Here is a 23748-nt window from a genome sequence, read left to right as displayed (position 1 = left end):
AAGTATTACAGAGTGAAAGAATAAAACTGTTTGAAAATGTTTTTCTAATTAGCTTTCAGTACAGAACATACTTCAGTTTAAAAAATAATATCTTACCTTTTAAATATAATTTGAAGTTATCAGTTGATTTTTTGTTGTTCTGCACTTCACGAAGTAGTAGTCAAAATGGCTGTGTTTCTCTCTCTTTGTTTATATATGTTCAGGTACATAACCAATCAAATGTCATGATATAATAGTAGAAATTGAAAGTAATATTTTAATTGGTTGTCATTTCCAACACTTCCGATATGTTTTGTGAAGTAATTTACCTCAGGGATTTTAGAGAGTTCTACATGCTAAATGGCTAAATGGTATTCGAACTAAATTTGTGAAAATTTTAGGAATTGGTATGTAGTATGAGGTACTGTTTAATTGGTGAAAGTGTCTCCAGTGGTTTTTCTGTAAATTACTTTCCCACCTTTTTTGAGCGAGTGCTTGTCAGTGCGTTTCCCGGTATGCGAACTTGCAGTGTTACGGGAGTCCTCCATTTTGTGTTTTGGTAGAATTGAGATACAAGATGGAGGGTAAATAATGTTCAGAATGGGTAGATTGTGGTACTTTAGCCGTATGTTGTTTCCCTAAGTTTTCTGAGGGTGGCTGAGGAGGGACATGTATGTCGATAAAATAAAAAAGTTTTTTTTCGCGTGGTTAGCTGCAGGTACGCGAACTGGGTAGTGTACCGGGAAGCGAATATAGGTGAAATTAAGTGAAAAAAAAAGGTTCATTCGAAATTTTAAAAGAGTACACTAAGTTAAGGTAGCTCTGAAAAGAGCTTTTGGGTTTTGTGTATGTTCTAGAAAGTTATAAGTAGGAACCAATACACATTCTTAAATTTAGTATGAAAACTCTGTTTCCCTCATCTGAGAAATGCACGCCATCTCCTCTGTAGATATCTTGCATGTAGTAACGCAAGTTATTGTTGTAGATGCAGCCCATTCCATTGTCCCTCATGTAAACTGAAACAGACTTATTTACATGCTTCCTCATTTTCTCAATTTGTGGACAAAATTGATTGGACCACCTCCATTTTTGTCTTTGGCATATATTAGAATATACCAAGGCAGTTTGAGGAAAAAGTGTCATCAATTGCTCAAAGGTGTCCTTTAAAAGCATTTCCAGACCTACCCCAGTCAAAGTGCCCAAATCGTTTCCTCCACAGTGCACTATTATGAGGTCAGGGGTTGGCAAATGTAAAAAGGTTTTCACCAATGGTATCAATTGGTGACATTTCAATCCTCTTCGACCAATCCATTTGATTTCCACATTTTGTAAATTGAGGTTGTGTAAATTTTTGTTATCAGCATACCTGTGAGCCCAGTGGATGTAGCTATGTCCCAGAATCCAGACTGAAAACATGGCTAGAGGAGTTTTTGCTGCAGTCAGATGAAGTGTGGGAATGAAATGGCAGTTGAAATAGTGATGTTTGTAATGTAAAAAACTGTGGAGTTTAAGTGCAAATGATTCATTAGCAGTGATTGGTGTATTTTCATTGCTGAAAACAGAAAGTTAGGGTGTATGGATGTTTTCTTTGAAAGATGTATTTTGAATGGTTATTTAAAAATGTTGTTATGAAAGATTGCAGTGGATTAGCAGGTGTACTGAGAGTTCAGAGTTCATTTGAAACATTGTTGTGTGAACTTTTGGCCATGATAGGTCAGGCAGGCGGTAGTTGCTATGGAAAAGAGGTAGAAAGGGCAGAGGGGGGAAGGGTGTTGATTTGAAAAAAGTGAGGGAAGAGTTTTTATTGGCTGACATGAGAGATATGTGTGTTGAATATCAGCGTTTCGGTGCCTTTGTTGGTTCCAGCCTCTGGAGTGCATACCTTTAATTCTGGATCAGAATAATTGGTGTGTTTCTGAGACTGTTTTCAATTTCAAAAAGAATTTGTAAAGGTGAGTTATTGTTTATATATTTTAGTTAAAGAGTAGTATGCTTTTTTGCGTAAATAAGAAAGTCAGCTGTGTATTTAAAATGATGTTTTGCGTCAAGTGTTTGCATTCTGCTTTCAAAGGCGATTTTGCATTTTTCATTTATAGGTGTATTATTGTTTTACATAAAAGGTTTGAAATCAAATGCATGCACACTTAGGGCCCGATGTAGGTGGTCGTTTAGGCCATTTACCGACCGGTTACGGCCGATTTCGGTCGTTTCCGACCTGTAAATGGCGAAAAGGTATGTAGGCGCCTAAATCCAGGGTCACATGTAGGTAAATTTACATTTACAGAATCGGAGAAATTGTTTTTGATGGTAAAATGATGTGACTCCTGCAATGCGTCGCTTTTACGGAACAGATATATGATGTAATTGTGTTGTTAATGTTACGGTGTACATGTAAAAAATGATGCATAAGTGTTGCACGGGCATTGAAGACACTCTCCTATGTGTGCTTAGCAATTTCAAGTCACTTCCCCCGGGTTCAAGGGCCTTGTAAATACGTCTCCATGTGTGTCTGGTCATTTGAAGTTACTTTCCTTGTAGTGTAAGGCCCTTGTAAATACGCCCCCATGTGTGCCTGGCAAATTTTCATTTTGATTGTTTGAGTTACATAGCCATGTTAAAAGTTATTGAAAAAAAGGTGCAAGTTCCTTAAAAAAACGTTTTCATGTGTATTAGGGCATTTTAAGTCTGTTCCCCATGAATGTAGGGGCTAGATATAGGTGGCTGAAAATAGCCATTTACCGATCGGTAACGGACGAATTCGGCCGTTACCGACCGGTAAATGGGCATTGACATGTAGGGGCCCTTAAATGTAGCATTTTCGGTAATTTTACCGAATCGGTAATTTTACAGATTCGGTAATTTTACCGAAAATGCAAGATTTAAATGTGGGTAGCCAATTTTCCATTGGCACATGGCTTTCAGAATCGGTATTTTACCATGGAATACAAATCCATGGTAAAATACCGATTCCTGTGTACATGCACATCTGTGCATGTACACATATGCCATGTGACAGACAGACGTGTCCATAGGGCATGTCTGTGTGCCATATTGCACACATGCCCGTTTTGGGGGTGCTAGATGGTGTCAAAGTGATACCCCCTGCACCCTTGACAAATTCGGTATTTACCGATTCGGTAAATACCGAATCGGTATTTGAATTGAAACCTATGGGCTTCAAGGCCCATAGGATTCAATAGCAAATACCGATTCGGTATTTACCGAATCGGTAAATACCGAACTTTTGAGGAATCGGTAAAAAACGTTTTCATGTGTATTAGGGCATTTTAAGTCTGTTCCCCATGAATGTAGGTGTATTATTGTTTTACATAAAAGGTTTAAAAACTTTGTTTGAAATCAAATGCATGCACACTTAGGGCCCGATGTAGGTGGTCGTTTTAGGCCATTTACCGACCGGTTACGGCCGATTTCGGCCGTTTCCGACCGGTAAATGGCCAATCGGTATGTAGGGGCCTAAATCCAAGGCCACATGTAGGTAAATCTACATTTACAGAATCGGAAAAATTATTGGTTCGGTAAAATACCGAATCGGTAATTTTACCGATTCTGTAAATTTGCTATGTAGGGGGGACTCTTCTGAGTCCCAAAGGCCTTAACGAATCGGTATTTTAACATGAAATCAAACTTCATGGTAAATTACCGATTCCGGTGTGCATGCACATGTGTGCATGCACACTTATGTCATGTGAAAGGCAGACCTGCCCTTAGGGCTGGTATGCCTGCCAAATGGCACCTGTGCCTGTTTTGAGGGTACCTTAGGGTGTCAAAGTGATACCCCCTGCACCCTTGTGAATACTTTTTTTTTTTTTATAGCATTGTCGAATCTAGTTCTTACTGTTATTGATTTACTGTTTGGTAATAGTGGTTAATAACATTTTTTATTATATTTCACCACAGGTTCAACTGCAGATTATTTGGGAATTAGACAATGCCGTCTAAGGATAGAATTCGAAAGGCTACAAAACGTCAAAGACAGCAGTTACCAAAAATTTTGCAGCAGTCCTCTACATTAATATTAACTCAACGGACGAAGAGAACACCGGGTAAGAGAACGAAATCATTCCTTAAAAAACATTTGTAGAAACAAAAGTATAACTACAGAACAAGTTTTAGTCCAGAAAAAGAGAGCCAATTTAAATGGAAAGGAAAGGCCTGTGAAAAAAGTTTGTGCTAGAGCAGGAGATAACTCTGTGCATGGCAGTAGAAGGGCAAATATTTTCAGGGACATTCGTAAGCGAATGTTCCGTAACAGAGTAATTGTCAATTTGGTAAAACAATTTAAAAAAGGTCAACAGAAAGTGTCATTTTATAAGAAAAAGAAAAATGTAGAGAAAATTATTGATCAGGCTTTCGAAATCAAGCGAAAGTTATTTATTTTGGTAATTAATAGAATTAGGAAACTAAACAAGGTAATCTATGTTTTCAAATCTAATAGTAGATGGAAGAGAGACGTTAATCGGAGTAATTTTTGTGAAGTTTTCTTAGGAGAATGGATGCATAGTTCAAATAGTGAGGCATTTTTTAATGAGGAGAGTTATTTTCAGGACAATGATTTGGTGCATGCAGTTGACAGCAGTGGTCGAGCATATGAGGTAAAAGATGGTCATCCGGTTGAAATAGAAATACTTGTGTCTGCAGATGCAGAAGAGGCGCTAAGTGATGAGGTTTTAGGGAGACGTCCTAAGGGATCAGTGTACACCTGGAAGTGTAGTTCTATTTGCAGTGTGCGACAGGATTCCATCAATTTGCTTTGTGATTTTATACGGACGTTTCATAAGAAAAGCTGTAAAGCAAAAAATAAAGTTGTTGCAAGAATTATATCCTTGCAGAGTGAGACAAGTGACAGGTTTGCGTGGTCATTCACTGGCTTGTCTTTCTAGGAGAGTATGCCAGAGTGTATTTCATCATTTCAGGATGCTTGCAGTGCATCATAATAAAGTGAGGAAATTAGTTAGAATGTTGTATTATGCTAAGAGTCCAGCAATTATGCTTAAAAAATTAAGCAGAGCTCTTTTGTATGGTTCTGAAGTAGATGTGAAGAATATTTGTCAAGAAATTGAGTTCTGTTATTTTGCTGGTAAAGAGAACAATGTTGGTATTGAACCACTAGAAGATGGTAATGTGGAAGACAGTGAACAGATTTTCAGTACAGATAAGTTTCACAAGGAAATTTCCACGTTTATGGTAAAATCAAGTGAGAGGCCTAATTTCACTTGTGTGTGTTGTCGACGGACTTATTATAAGAATCAGACTAAGTTAGTGGATATATATGCAAAGAGTGATATGGAAAACAATAGTAAATGGAAGGATTTTGCCACATACTTGATGGTAGAAAATTGTTTTGATTTGGGAGCAGACCAACATATGTGTACTTATTGCTATAACAAATTAAACCAAAACCAGATGCCTGCTAGAGCGGTTTATAATAATCTGGAATTAGATGACATTCCTTATGAATTGAAGGATTTAAATACTTATGAATCTATTTTGATTCAAAGTGTCCATCCCTTCCAGGCTATTGTACGAATGGAGCCAAAGACAGGGAAGTTGCCTCCATCAGATTTACAGAGAGGATTAAAGGGAAGGGTTGTTTATTTGCCTTTGGATTTGAAGAAAAACATTAATACAATTGGAGTAGAGAAAGTGGAAGAGGAACCTCTGGTTATCATAGTTAATGGTGTTCCGACAAAGAGTAAGAAAATCTGGCAAGATTTAGTGGATGTTAGGAAAGTTAAAAAGGCAACATTGTATTTGATAAAAAATAATAAGTACTACAAGAATGTATGTGTTGCAGAAGAGGAAGTAAGTGAAGAAGAGGACAGCGATTTGTGTCCTGGTCAAATTGAGAAAATAGAAGCCTCTAAAAAGGAAGAAATATATGAACATTATAGTGTTCATCCTTTGCATTCCAAGGAAGTCATGGGGAATGCTATTGAGTTGTTTCAAATGAAACAAGCCAAAGGGAGTCCTATTAGTGTTTGGGAGGAAAGTTTGGAAGCTCGGTGTTTCCCTCAGTTATTTCCCACAGGTCGAGGAGGAGGTTATGATGAGCGCCCTGTTCAAATTCCTGCTTCAGAATACCGGACTTTACGATTGTATACAGAAGATCCTGGGTTTCGACAATGCATTCCCTATTTATTTCATCTATTGTTTGAAAGTGATCTCTCTGGATTGTCTTATATAGTGAACCACATCTTGAAAAGTGGTATACAACTGCGAAATATCTCGGCAAGGGACTTTATGCATAAAGTCAATGTGCAAGACAGTATTTTGGATTCTCACCTGATTAATCTCATGGCTTGTCAGCGTGGTACTAATGAGTATTGGTACCGCCGTCATGGTGACTTAAAATGTATGCTGAGGAACTTAGGAACTCCCACATGGTTCTTCACTCTCAGCTGTGCTGAGTATGGCTGGGAAGACTTACTTGAATTTCTACGAGAGGTAAATGGAAACATTGAAAATATTGAATTTAAGACTCCCGGAGAACTGTGCTCTTTGGATCCTGTGAATGTTTGCAGGTACTTCAATCATAGATTTGAAGCTATGATGTCTTTCATCACGAACAAGAAAAATCCACCTCTTGGAGAGGTGTTGGATTTCTTTTGGAGAAAGGAGTATCAAGCAAGAGGTGCTCCTCATATACATATGCTACTATGGATCAAAGATGCACCCAAATTTGGAACAGATCCGGATGACTTTGTGATGAGTTTCATAGAACAGTATGCTACATGTGCTGTTCCAAAGACAAATGAAGACAAAAGTCTAAGAGAACAAGTTTTACGGTTTCAAAGTAATCGTTGTGGAAAGTACTGTCGTCGTAAATTCAGAAACAAGGACAAATACTACACCAAATGTCGTTTTGCATTTCCACGGTCGGTGTTATCAAAAGGAAGAGTTAACAATTTGATGTCATCGCTGCGACATAATGTGACGAGGAAATCACCCAAAAACACATACAATTTGAAAAGAAATGAAGAGTCCAAGTACATCAATGACTACAACCCAGTGATTTTGTCCATGTGGAATGCTAACATGGATATACAGTTTGTGGCTGACAACTGTATGGCTGTGGCTCGGTATGTGACGTCTTACATCACTAAAAAAGAAAAGACAGAACTGAAGGATATGTGGGAGGATATTTCCCATGAAAAGAGCCTCAGTAAGAAGTTGTACAGTTTCAGTCTGAAGATGTTGTCGCATCGAGAAATTGGAGCTTACGAATGTTCTGACCGGTTATCTTCAGCAAGTCTCTATGCCAAATCTAGGAGTATCATTTGGGCGAGTCTTGGTCTTGCTGCAACGCGTAATCGAGTTTTGAAACCTGTACGGGAAATTGAGTATTTGGCGGAGAAGGAGCCAAACAGTACAGATATTTTGAAGAGCAACATGTTGGATACATATTATCCAAATAGAAGCAGTCATCTGGAGAATGCTTGTCTGTATGAAGTTCTTCAAAATTACATTTTCAAGAGGAACATCAAAGAAAATATTGATAAAGCTGTGTATGCTGTAATTGGAAGTGAGGGATGTCTGGTCAAGCAAAAAAAATGTCAATTGATAAATCATCGAAAATTGGATTGCGAATCTCCCGAAAGAAAATCGTTTTTCTATTTAGCTCTTTTGCAACTTTTCAAGCCTTGGCGTGCAGAAGAGGAACTGCTTGGGGATTTCCTCTGTTACAAAGACTCCTTCAATGCAGCCAAGGAGTCCATAGAATGTCCTGTTTTTCCAAAATATCTACAAATGTTGAATGCAGAAATTGAGCAGGAAGCAACAATTGCAGCCGAGATTGCTAGAGACAGTTCCCAGGACAGTCAAAGTTCTGTTTCATTGAGTCAGGATCCACTAGGAGAACCAGTTATTGAAAATGAAGCTGCCACTGCCATGATTGAAGTGGAAAGAGCCATGGCACATGCTAAGAAGGATGCGGTTAACTTAGAAGAATTGGAAAGACAACTTAACGTTGAGCAGAGGAAAATATATGTCGAAGTTACCAACCAAATTGAGCATGGATTAAGTCATGAGAAGAAAGAGTGCTCATGTACGTCGTTGAAGCCTGTCCGACTGTACGTGAGTGGAGAAGCAGGAACTGGAAAAAGTTTCCTTATTAAAGCAATTTCATGTTATATGCAGAAAAGGACTGATTCATCACTGTCATGTGTTGTGACCGCTCCAACTGGACTGGCAGCTCATAACATTAAAGGGATTACTTTGCATCGGTTACGGATGCTGCCAGTGGAGCATGATAACAAATTACAATACCACAAGTTATCTGGAAATGCTTGTTGTGAAGTATCTCGAGTTTTGAAGAAGATGAAACTTCTTATTATTGACGAAGTAAGCATGGTTTCCAATCTCATGCTTGCTTTTGTGCATTTAAGAATGCAGGAAGTTCTTAAAACAGAGTATGATGTGCTATTCGGTGGCAAACACATCATTGTTTTTGGTGATCTTCTGCAGCTGACACCAGTGAAAGGACAACCAGTGTTTAAACTGCTTACACATGAAGATACCAAGAAGTGCCTAGGGAGCATTGGCAACGTTAACATATGGTTAAACTTCAGTTATGCTGAGCTGCGTGAAAATATGCGTCAGAATTACAAGAATATTCTACAAGATATTAGAATCGGGAGAGTGATTGAGCGTGGTAAACAAGCTTTACATGCACGCTTACTGTCAAATTTATATCCAGAAGAAGACGTTTTGCCAGAGGATATTTTTCAGAAAATTACTGTGAAGAAATCTGGAATATGTTTGATGCCAACTCTTTCAGAATGTTCCATCTTTAACAACAAAATGTTGAATTTAGAAAAACAAGAGATTGTAAAACTTGAAGCTATTGACAAAATAGAGCATATGGGAGCAACAATTATTTTGTCAGAGAATTTGAAATCTAAATTGGATTCATTAGAGAAGACTATATCTAAAACTGCGGGTTTTGAAAAGACTTTGAATGTATGCTTAAATTGTCAAATCATTTTGAGAAGGAATTTACATGTTGAAAGAGGTCTGGTAAATGGATCAATGGGTTATGTTGTTGATTTTGAAAAATACAGAAATAGAGATGGAATTGAATTTTTAAAAATTAAATTTGATGGCATTGAGGAAGTACAGGTAATTGGTCGTTGCTCTGTTAGGTTTTTGCTTGTTAAAGACTTATATGTTCGCCGTAAGCAGTTTCCTGTTTGCTTGGCATATGCGGTGACAATTCATAAATCGCAAGGTTTAAGTGTAGACACTGCTTTAGTGAATATTGGCAGTTCTGTATTCAAAGAGGGTATGGCTTATGTAGCATTGTCACGAGTCAAAACTTTATCGGGTTTGTACTTGATTGACTGTGATGTCACAAACATTTGTGCAGATCTAGATTGTGTTAAGGAATACAATAGGTTAAGAAGAGAGTATGCGCCACATTTGCCTCAATATCCTTTGATTGAGAAACGTGTGGTAGGCCGGAAACTAATAAATATCAGTAATAGTAGGGAGGTTGTAGCAAAAAGAGCAAAAGTCGATTAACCCAAAAGTGGAAGCAGGAATCAAATGAATTCTGTTGATAATGTTGTTGGTTTTAAATTTGAAAATAGTTCTGGTGTCAACTGCTATGCTAATGTAGTTGTTAATGTTCTCTTTTCACTAGAGACTTTCAAAGAACAGATTGTGATCAATTCGAAACAAAGTTTATGCTGTTTTTTGAATTCTGTGTTAGAAAAATGTAGTGCTGATAAAACGAGAGTAGAAAGTGTGTCTGAAATTTGTTTTCTGTTAGACGAATGTTCAGGTCAAACAGAATTCTCTGAAAATATTCAGCAGGATTGTCAGGAGTTTTTAATGTATATGCTTGATGTATTGCAAGATGAGGGTGTAGATGTAGATTATCTATTTGGCCTTTCTTATCAATGGCAGCATGACTGCGAGAACTGTAGGCTATCAAGTACTACTAGTGTAGACTCAGAAAGATTTATATATTTAACTTTGCCTGACAGTAAATCAGTATCCTTCAATAAGCTAGTAAATGCAGCCGATCAAAACATGGAGTGCAGCCAATGTAAGTCTGGAATGCTGTCCACGTTAATTTTACGAAGTTATGGCCAATATGTCATTTTAATGTTCCAACGATGTAGGCCTGATGGAACTAAATTGACAACTTTAATTAATAATTTTGTGGCTTCGCAGTTGTCAATATCAGGAAGGACTTTTAAAACTACTGCAATTATATATCATAACGGTCCATCAACTAATTCAGGACATTACACAGCTTATTTAAAATCTGGAAACGGATGGTCATTCTGCAATGATTCTGTTTTAACTTTAAAAAAAAGATTGCCTTTCCACCTTCAAAATTCTTACCTGGTGTTCTTACAACCAAAATTTTAGGAAAGGAAGCTTGGGATTTGTTTAGAGGAATTTATAGAGGTTCTAATGGCTCCTACTATATATGGCCTTGTGGATAATTGTAGTACAGAGCGAAAACTATTTGTTTTTATAAGCAATGTCAAGCAGCAGATCAAAAAAAGGAGTAGAGGAAATGTAAGTCTGCAATGCTGTCCACATTATTTTTGAAAACTTATGGATGAAATGTCATTTTACAATTTCAACTACATAAACTAGAAGAAAATAAGTTGTCCAGTCTAATTTAAAATGTTTTTGCTACACAGTCATCGATTTCAGGAAGAACATTTCCATTGCAGTTATTACATAATATGCTGGTCCTTTGACAATATCTGGATATTACACAGCTTATTTAAAATTTTAAAAATGGCTATTCTTTCATCAAACATTACTAATTGAATATGAAGCAATGTTGCCTTTTAACTTGATTTTTGAAGTCAGAATTTAGGGTAGGTAATTGGACTACAATGATTCTAGGTGTTGCTGTAACTTAGAGTGCTGTTTCAAATTGCTTTGTATGTCTCAGTTTTCTTAAAACAATTGAGTTTATCTTTCAGAAAGTGGCGGGCAGAAAATAGTAACAGCACAACTGAGTATAAGCTGTTTATAGGATATCCTTTGACGTCATAGAAAGTAAGTTACTTTGGAGAAGTTCCTATTTCTGCTTATTTATATTATTTGGGTTTTTTAAACACAATCATTTTGATTGTGTTTTTTTTTCCCCGCTGTTATATGATGAATACCTTCAACTCACTGTTTTCAGTGAAATTTGATTTTTTCTGATAACATCAAAAATAAACCATTAAATATGTTTAATTAATTTTCTACTTTGAATTGTGATTTTGTAATATGTATATGGATTGGTGTGGCTCACTGATTAGAGGCGGTAAACCTAGAAGCAGAGGTCAGCCTGGGACCAGTGTTCAATTCCTGACGTGGCAGGATCTTGGGCCTTGGTCAGCGGACTCGATAATTTTTGCTTCGGTGCCTACTCCAACCATGAGTCCCACTCAGCAACTTTGGGTAATAGCTTGCTTAATCTCAACTAACAGCCCCATCAGCGCCGGGGATGCCTGGCATCACCTTGGGGATGCTCAGGAGGGTTTATCTCACAGGGAAAGCCAGGATGGGTTCCCCAGTAAAATACAGCGCCGGGACGCTTCTTTGCTGGGTCAGCTGTACGCTTTACTAGTATACCACATTTAACATTTAACATTCATTTTGCCTTATGCTCACTCTATTTTTACCATCTTGTATTAATTTAAATTTTTTTGTTCTTTCTTACACAGATAAACAGTATGAAAATGACAATACAGTACGGTAATGACAATTATAAGGTAAGCGTTTAGTACTTTTTACGTTACATGTCTATCAGATTTAACTTTTATTAGTTCCTCTGCTTCTTTTTTTAACCCTTAGTTTCCTGTCTTTGCTACTTCTTTAATTTCTTTTTCTATTACTTATTTATACTACTCTTTTCACTTCTTTTATCAGTCCCTCTTTCTACAGTAACTGTGTGTTACTCACTCTATTTTTCTTTCTTTTCACATTACTCTCTGTTTATTAATTCGTCTTTTTAAAAAAAATATTTTTTTTACTTCGCTCCCGGTTCGCGTACTCGAACGCTAACCGGGAAGCGTATCAATAGAAATAGAGGATGCTAGAGTGCTAAACATTCTAGCAATTTTTTTTGAAAAGGGAAGGTAGTTCTGAAAAGAACTTTTTTTTATTATTTTTGATGTTTTATATTCTTTTTTGAATTTTTTTGAGGAAGGAGAAACAAAAATGATTTACTTCAAAGGGCTCAACAGGAGCAACAAGAAAAAAAAATTACTTTCTAGGACGTTTTGGACATTGATGATTTTCAAATGATCTATTTATTAAAGTAATACTCATTTCTCCGCATGAAATTAATTTTCCACACTTGAAACAAGTCAATCTCATGTGCACAAAGTTCTTTTGCAGATTTGGAACCGTTTCCCTTGCCTCTGACTCACTTATTGTAAAGTCATTGGTGGATGTTTTTGCCGGTCGGGGGTTTTCCACCAAATCTCGAAATTGCGCTTTGGAATAATTAAGAGGGTGCCAAGTCTCCATGTGCCGATGCATGGTATGATTACCATAGCTATATTTTTTTTCGGTCCCTCTCGAGAGTGTTTTTTTGCAGATGAGGCAGGTAACGTACCTAGCATTAACTTTCTTTTCATGAGAAGGAAAAGAAAAAAATTGCCAGATAAAATTCACTTTCACACGGGACGTTCTTGGCATTTCTTTCAGAAAGCTACTTGTCCCTTGCTCCTGTTCCTCGTCTTCCTCTTCTTCTTCTTCCTGGTCGAAGATGACCTGGCTAGTCGGTCCTTTCTTCTTTGGTGGTGGTGGAGTTGGTGGAGATCCACCAGCTGCAGCTAATACAAATGCCATGTCTTAGCAAACAAAAACAGGTCTTTCTCTCATAAAAATGAAAGTCGGAGTGAGGATAAAAGGTGGGACTTTCATCATTTGAGAAAACAAAATGTTCTAAACCGATGAAAAGTGTTTGTTAAACGTCATATGATCAAGCGTTCCATCATTAGGAAACTAAAAGTAAAATCAACCAATGAAAAGTTTTATTAACTAGTCACATGACTTGTTATGCTTACGTTCCGCGTTCCGCACCGCGCCATGGATCGATTCCGGGGCTTTACGTTTCGCGCCTTTGTTCGCGTTCCAGAACGCTTCTGGGTGCGCTAACGCAGCACGTCATAAGGGGCATTACGTAGTAACGCGATATGTTGCGTTTACGGGACGCGTCACGATGTGCATTTCTAAGTCGGTATTTGCACTAACGGAACGTTTACCGATTCGCGGACCGGCAACGAAACAAGAAAAAATCATTTAAACTATAATATAAATTGAATTAAAAAAATATAATAGAAATATATATAAAAAATATTTGTGAATTAGAATAAAAATATATGTTACAGCTACAGATATTTGCTATTAAAAAACCATTGAAATTCACTGAAAAAAACATAGGTTTTAGGCCATATATAGTTAGGGGTTAGCATTTACAAAACCTTAATTTACTCGCACAAAACCATAGAAATTCGCATATATAGTTAGATGCAATAACTATATATCGCGCACCCGCAATCCACTGCTGATGATGTCACATATTACATCATTAATGACATGGTCAGTGACATCACTGATGACATCACTGATGACATCTCAAATGACATCACTGATGACATCACTGATGACATCTCAAATGACATCTCAAATGACATCACTGATTTCATCACTGATGACATCACTGATGACAACTCAAATGACATCACTAACAACATCACTGATGACATCAATCATGTGATAATACGAGTAACCTCTTCAGACTCTAATATAACCTTAGATACACTCAGAGTAAACAGGCACTCACAGAATGTCACTCATCCATGGAGTTACTCACACACCTAGTCAGTCATACACTGAATCAATCACACCTCCATTTCATCAACTATACAGTTATACACACCTTACTTATTCAAACATATACTAACACATATTTACTCTCTTATACAATTCCTGATACAAGTTTTCAATGATCCATTCAGCCACTCACACATTCACTGGCTCTTATACACAGTAATTTATATATGTGAACTCTCACATGTACTGTGTTTTACATATTTACTTACTTTGACATGTAGCACTGAGATATCCATTCACTCACCAATACACTCGTACACAGTCAACCACCCATACAGCTGTTTCAACATGCAGTTTTGAACCCATATATCGAGTGAATCAACTGTTCACACATGTATACACAGAGTCACACACCTCCCAGCCACCCCCACACACACACTTACTCTCCCATAGAAATACTTAGGCAACCAATCAATAACCCATATAGTTACTCATATAGCTACTGATTAACACATGCAGCACTTCATAGAACAACAGATATAATGATGCACAAATTAAGACAGTTTAGTTACTAACCCATGCACTCAGTGAGACACATTTAATCACTCTCTCATACAGTCAGTCATGCACCTACTAAATCCTTCATCCAGACACTTATACATCCACTCATTCTTCAATATGTAAGACATATTTTGACTTTTCAGAAACATACAGTCACTGGATGTTGTCATCAGTGATGTCATCAGTGATGTCACTGACCATGTCATTAATGATGTAATATGTGACATCATCAGCAGTGGATTGCGGGTGCGCGATATATAGTTATTGCATCTAACTATATATGCGAATTTCTATGGTTTTGTGCGAGTAAATTAAGGTTTTGTAAATGCTAACCCCTAACTATATATGGCCTAAAACCTATGTTTTTTTCAGTGAATATATTATATATGCAAGAACTTCGTTGCTTACACCAGCAAACTGGAAGTAAAAGAAACGAACCGGACCCAACCAGGTATTTTCAGCCCGTATTTTTATTTACTCTTCGTGCAACCTCTCGTCCGCCATGACGCGTTTCGGGCCCTGGAGCCCTTGATCACATGACATGGTCGTATTTCACCTCGTGATTTTAAAGTACAGGTGATGATCACATGATCCCAGGCCTATAGATATAAACAACATACTACAGCCTAATCCACAGCTACACCGTCATCTGTATTTTATAAAGTGTTACATTTAAGTTCTCATTGATTCACGGTGTCATTATTTACAACTCCCTTATTTTTGTAACTCCAGACCTATGTGCAAAATTCACAATAAATAGATAAAAATATGTAATAAATATATATATATGTGCAAAATTGCAATTTTAAAATATTTGACAATCTCCATCTTAATAGCGATAAAAATTATACATACCAATATTTCATTATATATATATACATTTTCATAATTATCAAAAGTACTGAAAACATATATATAATACATTGAATTCAATTATATCACTTTCGATAACAAAATTTATGTGCAAAATCTGCATATAATGTGCAAATATTCGCTACTAAAATCTATTTAGTCTGGATTTTAATGTAACGGAAGGGAGGAAGAGTAGTACAACGCCCAAGTGGGCTTAATTGGCTTGTGGATTACTGCTACTACACTGCCTGGGAAATCAATGTTAATCCTGTACCAGTATTTAAGAAAAAAGATGTGTGGTTTCCCATAGTGAAAAATTAAACTATAATGTTTTTAAAAAAGCAGTACTTGATGTTTTTAGTTTGATGACCTCACTTACTCAAATTTCTAATGGGCATGGGTAGACTTGGGCAACTCTATCCCATGTGTCATATTTAGGTGTTGATAATAGACATGTGTACAGATCTTCCGTCAGGTTGAGGCCATTTGGTGTCTTGGTGTCAAGCTCCAGAATATATCTGGTTTCAAGTAATCTTAAATATGCTTCCCTGTTGCCCCCTCTATGGAGTGGCAGCACCATATCTATTGCATAGTACTTGAGGCAGTTCACGTCTCCTCTGTGGCATAAGTTGACATGTCTTGCCACAGGGTAAGCTTCATCTTTGTTGATTACCGCTCTCACGTGTTGCAATATGCGCTTGTGCACTTGTAGCTTAGTGCTACCCACGTAACACAGCCCACAACAGCATTCCAACACATAAATGACATAGTCTGATTTACATGTCATTTTTTTAGTGATTGAGATCGCGGCCTCACTGAATGGGGACAAATATGATGTTTTATTTTTCCCTGTGGTGCAAGCCTTCCACACGGCGCATTTTAAGAAACCTTTGCTTTTTTTGAGCCAGTTATCCCTGTTTACTATCTCCGGGCTGCTTTTCACCAGCATATCGTTCATCAATCTGGCTCGACTATAGGTTATAGCTGGATGATTCGCCACTGTTTTGCCTATCACCGGATCCCCTGTGATTATAGGCCAGTTCTTTCTCACAATCTTTTGTAGTTGTTTGTGTTGGCGACTGTACTCAGTAATGAGTCTAGGTTGACTGCCAGCACTAGTTGTCGCTGTATTTTTTACCTCCGTGTTGCCTTCTATGCTGGGAGAAATATTAGCTTTGTTTGCCCTTTGCATTGCCTTTTGCACCAAGCTCTCTGCATAGCCTCTTTCAAATAACCTTGTTTTGCTGTCATTTTGTGCTTTTAAACAGGCATCATCTGTGCTGCATATTCTTCTGATCCTCAGCATCTCCCCATAAGGGATGCTTCGGATCAGATGATTGGGGTGCTAGCTGGACGCATGGAGGACCGTATTGCCCGCAGTTTCCTTGCAGTGCAATTTGGTCTGCAGTTTTCCTCCCTCTACGTATACTTCTACGTCCAGAAAGTTAACCCTATTGTCACTGATTGTTCCTGTAAAGTTAAGATTCAGTTCATTGCTGTTAATATCTACAATGAACTGTTCAGCTTCACTAGACAACCCCTTCCATATTATAAAGAGATCGTCTATAAATCTGTACCATGATATCACCTTACTGGACATGACATCTGCAAAGGCATTACCCAGGCCCTACTCCTCCCACAGTCCCATGTGTAGACATGAGAAACTGGGGGAGAAGCAGGCCCCCATTGCCACTCCTCTCAGCTGTTGGAACATTTGGTTTTGGAAAAGGAAATAATTGTTCTTCAAACACATTTCCAACATCTCCATCAACATTTTGTTGTGCTCCAACATACAAACTGGTCTCTTGCTCAGGAAATACTTGACTGCCCCTAACCCATCAACATGGTTAATATTTGTATAAAGAGCAGTCACATCTAGTGTGATTAAAAGATATTCAGTTTTCCAAACTACTGTTCTAATATTTTGCAAGAAGTCCATAGTGTCTTTGATATAGGATGGCAAGGATTTTACAAAGTCTTGAAGGAAATGGTCAATGTAGCGGGACACGTTCTCAAATGTCCCACCCCGGGCCGATATAATGGGCCTTCCCGGTGGTTTATATATATATATATATATATATATATATTCACAGAAAAAACCATAGGTTATAGTGGATATATAGTTAGGAATTTGCATTTACAAAACCTTGAAAATTCAATGAAAAAACCATTGGTTTTAGGCCATATATAGTTAGAGATTTGCATTTACAAAACCTTATTTTACTCGCATAAAACCATTGAAATTCCATATATAGTTATAAGCGCTAACTATATATCGCGCACCCGCAATCCACTGCTGATGATGTCACATATTACATCATTCATGACATGGTTAGTGACATCACTGATGACATCACTTCTGAAACATCCAGAAACACTGTAGACTACCAATTCGATCAGTTCCGGTAGCGCCCCAACATGACCCGGAAGAGAAGAACTTGCCCTCCCCTCTTTGACTGATGGTTCTTGTTGCCTGTCCCCTCTGTTGTCATTTAACAGAACTTTTTGGACTGCTGAAAGGGGTTGTGTTCCGAACGCTGGTTGGTGGAGACATTTTGACTATATTCTTGACCTACGTTGTCGCGTAATGCGTTATATGACACGCCGCGTTACCGCACCCGGAAGTGATCCGAGGCCCGGCGCGCAGCGCGTAACGTAAGCATAACAGGTCATGTGACTTGTTAATAAAACTTTTCATTGGTTCATTTTACTTTTGTTAATTTAATGATGAAAAGCTTGGTCATATGACCTAAAAATTACGCTTTTTATTGTTTTCAAACAATTTTTTTTTTTCAAACATATGTTATAATATTCCAGGCTAATGTACTTTCCCGGAAAATTTACAACTGTCTTGTAAGTAAAATATATTCCTTTTTCGAGAAAAAGGGCATTTCTTCCTTCCATGACGGAGCCGTTGAGTAAAAGAGATTCGGCCTGCTGTCTTAGTCGCCGATACGCCTGATTATCAGATTCTTATCGATCACTTTATATTGCAGACATGAAAAACACAACTGCCCTTAAGCATTTATCTTTACTGCGTTCCTACATATTATACCTTTTATCCGTCATGTAATTGGACTGCTTTATTTCACTTGCCTTTACTGATTCGAAAACAGTGACTAAAAGTAAAAACTTTACCAATGTAAATACTACTACCGTGTTTTGTTTTAAAAACCTTTATTGTGAAAATGTCAGTATACAAATACGGGCCTATAACCACGTGGGCCGGCCACGGAGCAAACTGAAATCGTATATGATGAGGAGACATTTACACTGTAGAAGAACGTAACGAGCGGGCCATTAGGTTGCAAGAACAAAGGTGTCTAACAGTTGCGGAATCGGTGGACGTACATTTTGTAATTAAAATACGACAGGGCCACTTACAATAACATTTTCTAGATATACATTTGCGGGCAAGGAGTTACGAGTCCCATTTATACCGGCGCCATTTTGGGCGAGGCCAGGCAGGTCCAAGATATAGTCAAAATGTCTCCACCAACCATCGGCCAGACCAGAACCCCTTTCGGCCCTTTATGCTACAAGATGGTGTCTTCCATTCAGAAAATATTGTTGGCAGCATTTTGAAAGGAAACAGAAACAGCCGTTCTCCTAGTGAGTTTCACATTGTTACATTTAGGAAGAATGTTGAAGAGTAGTATGTGGAAAATCTGAAGCCATTTTTCTACAAACTCTCAATCAGACTTGGATGGAAAAAAAAAACCTGAAGAATGTACAAACTGAAAACCAATTTTTGTCTGTATAGCATCAACAGTAACGCTTGAGTCAGCTTTGTGTCAAGCCGCCATTTTCATTCAATCAATAGCGTCCCCCTGCACACATTCAGGGACCTGGTCGTGTCTTCAGATGAAACGGATTGTAGGAAAAGAAGCAGAAAGGAAAAGGAAAAAAGTTCCGCCGGACCTCGGGAGCCGGCCGCCTATGTCATGTGCCACCTTTGGCCACACCAGGGCAATAGTGAAGCTGCAGCAGGTGCAAATAAGCTTCAGACAGTCTTACAAGCACTGCTCAGAACTCTCAACTGAGGCACTCAACATCCAGGACTTGCCATTCGGATCTTGGCGCCTTGTGCTGGTTCCGACCTATTCACACATCGGTCCACTACTGACATCACCTCATAAGCCAACGGGGCACCCCACGCCGACTTTCGGCGCAGCATTGTAGGATGGCCACACCAGTGCGGCAACTTGCTGGACACAACATCGGGGCCATCCAGATCTCGGCGCGTTCGACTCACTGTACCGCAAGAGTGACCGCAACTCAGCTGGACACGCCATCTTTCGGCGCAGCATTGTAGGATGGCCACACCAGTGCGGCAATTTGCTGGACACCACCTCGGTGCCATCCGGATCTCGGCGCGTTCGAGTCACTGTACCGCAACAGTGACCGCAACTCAGCTGGACACGCCGTCTTTCGGCGCAGCATTGTAGGATGGCCACACCAGTGCGGAAATTTGCTGGACACCACCTCGGTGCCATCTGGATCTCGGCGCGTTCGAGTCACTGTACCGCAACAGTGACCGCAACTCAGCTGGACACGCCGTCTTTCGGCGCAGCATTGTAGGATGGCCACACCAGTGCGGCAATTTGCTGGACACCACCTCGGTGCCATCCGGATCTCGGCGCGTTCGAGTCACTGTACCGCAAGAGCGGGAGAAACTCAGCTGGACACGCCGTCTTTCGGCGCAGCATTGTAGGATGGCCACACCAGTGCGGCAATTTGCTGGACACCACCTCGGTGCCATCCGAATCTCGGCGCGTTGTGCTGCCTTCGGCCTATTCGCACATCGGTCCGCTACTGACGCCGCCTCACGTGCCAACGGATTTTCTACGCTTTTTGTAGCCCTATGCCGCATAACAGGTCATGTGACTTGTTTATAAAACTTTTCATTGGTTCATTTTACTTTTGGTTTCCTAAAGATGGAAGGCTTGGTCATATGACCTAAAAATAACACTTTTCATTGGTTTAGAACATTTTTTTTTCCCAAACGATGAAAGCCCCACCTTGTTTCTGGATCATTCAGACTGAAGCTGGCGTCAGCATGAGAGCACCACCATCTCGTGGCTCCGTCGTGGTCATTCCGCGAGCAATCATGGCAGCCGCTCCCCACCGGAAACCTGCGGGAGTCGGGGGCCCCCAAGACTTTTGTAGAATCTTCACGGCTGAGGGGACGCTTTTCGAGAATGGAGCCCAAGCCCTAGCAGGCAAGCGTCCGAGTTCCAAAGTGTCCCAGGGCCATTTCAGTGGACCAGGCCCAAAACCGAAGAGCCGTCCGCCATTTTAAGAGTCATGTGGCAGCCGCCTATCGCTGCACTGCAAGAGTGGGAGCAACTCAACAACATGGTGAGCGAGACGCTGTAGCCGCAAGAGCGGGCGCAACTCAGCTAGATGGCCGCCACCTGGGGAGGCCCGTTCACGCCCCCAGCCCCCCCCCCCCCCCGGGGCGCCGCACGCCAATTTTCGGAGCAGCATTGTAGGATACCAAAACCAGTGCGGCAGTTTACTGGACATCACCTGGGTGCCTGTCGTACATGTTGTGTCAGCCATGGGACACTGGACACAGTCCCATCAACATCTCAACGCGTTCTGCTGCCTTGGGACTATTCGCACAACAGACCGCTACTGACGAGGCCTCCCCCCGCACCACCCGGGACGCCCCACGCTGTTTTTCTGTGCTGCATTGTAGGATTCCAAAACCAGTGCGGCACCCAGGCGACATCACCTGGGTGCCGTCCAGAACTCTGCACGTTGTGCTGCTTTGGGACTATTCGCACAAAAGACAGCTTCTAACCATTGTTGCTTTTTGAGTTGAAAAATGTTTAAATGTTTTTAGTTTTTGTTCCGTTCATTATAGTTAAAAGTTAATAAAGTTTTATAATCTTACTTTGTTGGAGTGTTATCTATTTTTTTAAAAACGGGTGAATAGGGCCTTGAATCGGGTTATTGTCATGTGTGGGCTTTGGAAGTGTGCTGCTGCAGGATCGGACATTTCAAGCTCAAATGCACGTTCTTTTTCTTACCTTTCCGAAGCATGGAGCGCAATAGCAGGCAGAGAAAGGGTGATGCACGTGTTGAACACTACCTGACCTGGCAAGTTGCTGGCAGTGCCCCCCCGCCCGCTCCTGAAAGAGGGCACACACACACCGCCGCCCCGAGTACTTCACAAATCTTTAAAAGACCATGCGCTTGTTCATTAGGCTTAAATGGTTTATCACCTCTTCTAGAACCCCTGCATCGACCCTCTGACGTTTCCTGGAAAAATTACCATGTAACACAATACCAAGCCCTGTCAGCTGAAACGCCCAAGGAATCGTGGGGCATATTATCAAGGGGGTTTATCTCCGCTTTTTTGGCTTTAAAAGCCATGAAAGCGGAGATAAAATTATCTCCCTATTACCAAGCTGTCGCTAACACCAGTTAGTGACAGCTAAAAGGAGATAGCGACCATCTTGGGCCCCGCTTTGCATGTCAGTGATACTTATCACTAATAACATGCAAAGTGGCGTGCCAAGATGTTAGCGACTGGAAACAGTCCCTAACATCGCTTTCTCCTATTACCAACTTTTGGAGATATTCGCGCTAAGCGCGAATATCTCCAAAATCTAACACCTGCCCTGAGCAGTTCTTAGCCATGTTATCCAATGGGAGGTGGATAACATGGCTAAGAGCATTTGCTCGATAATACATGAATATCGCTGACTTTTCTGCGATAATAGCAAGGTTTATCTGCGATAAAAATCGCCGATGTGCGGCGATAATTTTTGTCTCTAAACAAGTTAGAGACAAAAATTATCGCTAGTTGTTCGTAATATGCCCCCGGGTTTTTGCTTGCAGAAATCGGGAGGCGGGAGACTAGCACTGAAATCAGTAGTCACACGCCTGAATCGGGAGGGTTGGCATGACTGAATTCTCTACAGCTGGGGCCATAAACTACATCCGCAGGGGTAGGTGATAGCCTGGGACCAGCCTGGCATCTAAAATGGCTGCCGTGCACGACAAAATTGTGGCATTGGAAAAAAGGCAAGATGGCGCAGCCGCTGGAAGAGATGTATCAACATATATCAGCCTCCTCAGCCACCCTCAGGAAACATAGGGGATTAGGATACGTCTCCCGCACCCCCTTATACCTAGTAATTTAATTAACGAAGCACAAAATGGCGAATTCCCGTTTCGCTACCAGTTTGCGGCCCAGTTCGCGGCCCGTGAAGCGCTTCTACCGTGAAAAATCATTTTTTTTTTTTTTCCCCACGGGACCCTTTAATAACCCCAACAACATTCCCAGGGGGTCAAGAGGGTGATACCTTGCCCCCTTTCATTAAATTCCCCCTTCGTTTTTCACCTCTTCTTCTCTCTCGATCCTACCGAGAGACAAGATGGCGGCCGCTCCGGACTGTCACGCAGCAAAAAAAAAAAAGCTCACGCACAGCCGCTGGAAGAGATGTATCAACATATATCAGCCTCCTCAGCCACCCTCAGGAAACATAGGGGATTAGGATACGTCTCCCGCACCCCCTTATACCTAGTAATTTAATTAACGAAGCACAAAATGGCGAATTCCCGTTTCGCTACCAGTTTGCGGCCCAGTTCGCGGCCCGTGAAGCGCTTCTACCGTGAAAAATCATTTTTTTTTTCTTTTCCCCACGGGACCCTTTAATAACCCCAACAACATTCCTAGGGGGTCAAGAGGGGGATACCTTGCCCCCTTTCATTAAATTCCCCCTTCGTTTTTCACCTCTTCTTCTCTCTCGATCCTTCCGAGAGACAAGATGGCGGCCGCTCCGGACTGTTTAGAATGTTGACAGACACCGGAGAGCCAATCAGCTTTCTGCGCGCAAAGTTCCGTTTCGCGAAAAGTTCGCTAACCGGATCGCTGCCCAGAGCGCTGTTACAGATATATATCTTGATTTTAACGTTAATTTCTCAAAATCCACTGAAGCACATATATTGAGACCTAGCAAAGGCACATCGGGCTAACAGTCCCTACAATTTTGCCAAGTTTCGTGCAAATCCATTCAGCCGTTCGGGCTAAAAGTGAGTCCAACAGCCCTATGGAAATTAACATGGGAAAAACGCGTTTTGGGACCCCCCTTTTTTCTCGGCCCCCCCTTGACGACCCCCCCCAAATTTTCAGGGGCTGCTCAGAAACAAAATGTGCCATTTTCCTGAAAATTTCAGCCGATTCCGTCCACAAACGCTAAAGTTATTAGACATAGAATTTTCAGAAATGCCATAGGGAATTAATCCTAACTATATATACCTACTGGCGATAGCCAGTAGGTAATATATATATATATATATTGGTGGGGTTTCGTCAAGGGGGGGCTGAGAAAAAAGGGGGGTCCCAAAACGCGTTTTTTGCATTGAGTTTTCCATAGGGCGGTTGGACTCACTTTTAGCTCGAACGGCTGAATGGATTTGCACGAAACTTGGCAAAATTGTAGGGACTGTTAGCCCGATGTGCCTTTGCTAGGTCTCAATATATGTGCTCCAGTAGTTTTTGAGAAATTAACGTTCAAA

This window comes from Lissotriton vulgaris, chromosome 6 (genome assembly GCF_964263255.1).
Source record: "Lissotriton vulgaris chromosome 6, aLisVul1.2, whole genome shotgun sequence".
NCBI classification, from domain to species: Eukaryota; Metazoa; Chordata; class Amphibia; order Caudata; family Salamandridae; genus Lissotriton; species Lissotriton vulgaris.
Note: the sequence above shows the minus strand (reverse complement) of the source record.